We start from the raw sequence: 4,089 nt of genomic DNA, 5'->3' as shown, positions 1-4,089 counted from the left end.
AAAAACTCGTGTATATGGAGAAGATTCCTAGATACCAAAATGCTGAAACGCATGAATAACACCCTATATGGAGAAAGAGATATATGAAACGATATTAAAAACGCATGAGTTTCAGCATTTTGGTATCTTGGAAACTTCTGCACACATACGAGTTTTTTGCGTTTTTTGCCTTGTGATTCTGGTGAAACTATAAAACACTCATTATACACGTTTTTCGTTATGTCCTTTTTTTTCCTAGTATACAGTGCTTTCCATCCATTTTTGTGTTTTTTTTATGTAACAAGATCAAAAACACACATAATATACTTTTCTGGTAATATTATTCTATTTTTTCATATTGCTTGGTTTGCATCCGTTTTAACGTGTTTCTACGTAAATCTTTTAAAAGACACGTTTTCAGTAATTTTGTTTTGGATTTCCATATAGAGTGACTTTCATATTATCTATCGTTTTGGTACCTAACATGCGAAAAAAAAACACTCAAAAGACAGGTTTCTTGTAAAGTCGTTAAATTTTCCCAAATAGGTGGCTTTGCATACACTTTATGGTTTGGTACATAACTCCGAAAAATGGTAAAACTATCTTTTTCGGTAATGTTCTTTTTTCCACATAATTTCCCTGAATTTTGGCAGAATTTTGGCATCTTGGTACCTATCAACATCAATAACAAAAAAATAAAAATGCTATTTTTTTTCTCTATAAAGAGTGTTATTTGTAGGTTTTAACGTTTTGGTACTTAAGGAACTTAAAAACATTCATAATACACATTTCTCGAAATGTCCTTTCGTTTCCCAAATATAGGGATCATTGCATGTGTTTAAGTGTTTTTATAGGTAACATGATAAAAACACTCAAAAACACTTGTTTTAAGGTAATGTTATTCTGCTTCTCCATAAAAGAGTGTTTTGCATGCGTTTTAGCGATTTGTTATGTAAGGAGCTAAAAAAAACTTAAAGGCAAGTTCTTGGTAAAAGTAGGTTTTATTCCAATGTAATATGATTGCCCTGCTTTTTAGTGCTTTATTGCCTAACACGTTCAAAAACACTCAAAAGACACTTCTGGTAATGTCAGTTTTTTTTCACACATAAAGCTAGTTTCGCATGCTATTTGGGGGTTTTCTAAGAATGTGAAAAAAAACACTCAAAATACATGCATTTGGTAAAGTTGTTCTGTTTCTCAATTAAGATTGTTATTCATGAGTTTCAGCATTTTGTTATCTAAGAAACTTCTTTATATACACGAGTTTTTGCGTTTTTTGCCTTGTGGTTCTTGTGAACCACAAGTTCTTTTGCCGGAAAATAATAAAACACTCATTATACACGTTTCTCGTAATGTCCTTTTCTTTCCCAATAGGGAGTGCTTTGCATCCATTTTCGCGTTTTTTGTAGGTAAGAAGGTCAAAAACACTCAAAATATACCTTTTTGGTAATGTTATTTTATTTCTTCCTATTGGTTGGTTTGCATCCGTTTTAGCGTTTTTCTACGTAAAACACCGAAAAGACACGTTTTCAGTAATTTTGTTTTAGATTCCCATATAGAGAGACTTGAATGTTATTTACCGATATGGTGCCTAACAAGTTGAAAAACACTCATAACACAGTTTTCTGGCAAAGACGTTTAATTTCCCCATATAGGTGGCTTTGCATGCACTTTAGGGTTTGGTACATAACAGTACGAAAAAAAAAAGCTAAATTTAACTTTTTTGATAATGTTCTTATTTCACATAATTTCCTGAAATTTGCCCAAATTTTGGCATCTCGGTACCTGTGAAGATGAAAAAGAAAGAAAAAAATATCGTATTTCTTTCTTTCTTTATTTTTTCTCAATAAATAGTGTTATTTGTGGCTTTTACCTTTTTGATAAATAATGATCTTAAAAACACTCATAATACACGTTTCTCGCAATGTCCTTTAATTTCCTAAAAAATAGGGTTCTTTGCATGTATTTAAGCGTTTTTATTGGTAACATGATCAAAAACACTCAAAATATATGTTTTTGGTAATCCTATTGTATTTCTCCATAAAGTGTGTTTTGCATGCGTTTTAGCGTTTTGGTATATAAGGAGCTCAAAACACTTAAAGGCAAGTTCTTGGTAAAAATTGATTTTATTGCCATGTAAAGTGATTCCCATGTTTTTTAGTGCTTTATTGCCTATCAAGCTCAAAAACACTCAAAAGACACTTTTCTGGTAAAGTCATTTTTTTCCCACATAAAGCTGGTTTCGCATGCAATTTGGGATTTTGGCAATTTGGGAATGTGAAAAGCACTCAAAATACACGCATTTAGTAAAGTTGTTCTGTTTCTCAATTAAGAGTATTATTCAGGAGTTTCAGCATTTTGGTATCTAGGAAACTTCTCCATATACACGAGATTTTGCTTTTTTTGCCTTGTGGTTCTTTTAAACTATAAAACATTCATTATACACTTTTCTCGCAATGTCCCTTTGTTTTCCAATATAGAGTGCTTTGTATCAATTTTTGCGTTTTTTTTTTTAGGTAACAACCTCGAAAACACTCAAAATATACCTTTTTGGTAATGTTTTTCTACATCTTGATATTTGTTGGTTTCCATTAGTTTTAGCGTTTTTCTACGTAAAACACTGAGAAGACACGTTTCCAGTAATTTTGTTTTGCTTTGCCATATAGAATAAGTTCCATATTATTAATCGTTTTGGTGCCTAACATGGTGAAAAACACTCAAAACACAGATTTCTGGTAAGGTCGTTTAATTTCCTCATATGGGAGGCTTTGAGTGCACTTTAGTGTTTGGTATGTAACAGTCCGAAAAAAAGCTAATATCAACTTTTTTTTTACAATATTCTCTTATCATATAATTGGCCTAATTTTTCCCGGAATTTTGGCATCTCGGTACCTATGAAGGTGAATAACAAAAAAAGAAAAGAAAAACCTTTCATTTATTTTTTTTTATTTTTTATTTTTTTTCTAAATAACGAATGTTATTTGTGGGTTTTAGCTTTTTGGTAGTTAAGGAACTTAAAAACACTCATAATACACGTTTCTCGTAATGTCCTTACGTTTCCCAAACATAAGGTTCTTTGCATGTATTTAAGCGTTTTTATAGATAACATTATCAAAAACACTCAAAATACATCTTTTTGGTAATGTTATTCTGGTTCTCGATAAAGTTTGTTATGCATGCGTTTTAACGGTTTAGTATATAAGGACCTGAAAAACACTTAAAGGCAAATTCTTGATAAAAATTGGTTTTATTTCAATGTAATGTGATTGCTTTGCTTTTTAGTGCTTTATTGCCTATCAGGCTCAAAAACACTCAAAACACATTTTTCTCGTAATGTCTTTTTTTTCTCACATAAAGCTGGTTTCGCATGCAATTTGGGGTTTTGGTAAATAAGAATATAAAAAGCTCTCAAAATACACGCATATGGTAAGGTCGTTCTGTTTCTCAATAAGGAGTGTTATTCATGAGTTAAAGCATTTTGGTATCTAAGAAACTTCTCCATATCCGGAAGTTTTTGCGATTTTTGCCTTTTGGTTCTTTTAAACTATAAAACACTCATTATATACTTTTCTTGCAATATTCATTTATTTCCTAATATAGAGTGCTTTGCATCAATTTTTTGCGTTTTTTGTAGGTAATAAGCTCAAAAACACTCAAAATATACCTTTTTGGTAATGTTTTTTTTATTTTTTTATATTGGTTAGTTTGCATCCGTTTTAGCGTTTTTCTACATAAAACACTGAGAAGACACGTTTTCAGTATTTTTTTTCCCATATAAAAGTGATTCCCATATAAAGTGAGTTATTTATTTATCGTTTTGGTGCCTGAAATCCCGAAAAACACTCAAAAGACAGATTTCTTTTAAGATCGTTTAATTTCCTCATATAGGAGGCTTTGCATGCACTTTAGGGTTTGGTACATAACAGTTCGAAAAAAAAGCTGAAATTAAGTTTTTTGATATTCTTTTATCACATAAATGCCCTGAATTCTCCCAGAATTTTGGCATCTCGGTACCTATGAATATGAATTACAAAAAAAAAAAATCCTATTTATTTTATTTATATTTATTTTTATTTTATTATTTTCTAAATAAAGAGTGTTTTTTTGTGG

Source organism: Scylla paramamosain, chromosome 34 (genome assembly GCF_035594125.1).
Source record: "Scylla paramamosain isolate STU-SP2022 chromosome 34, ASM3559412v1, whole genome shotgun sequence".
In the NCBI taxonomy this organism is placed as follows: domain Eukaryota; kingdom Metazoa; phylum Arthropoda; class Malacostraca; order Decapoda; family Portunidae; genus Scylla; species Scylla paramamosain.
Note: the sequence above shows the minus strand (reverse complement) of the source record.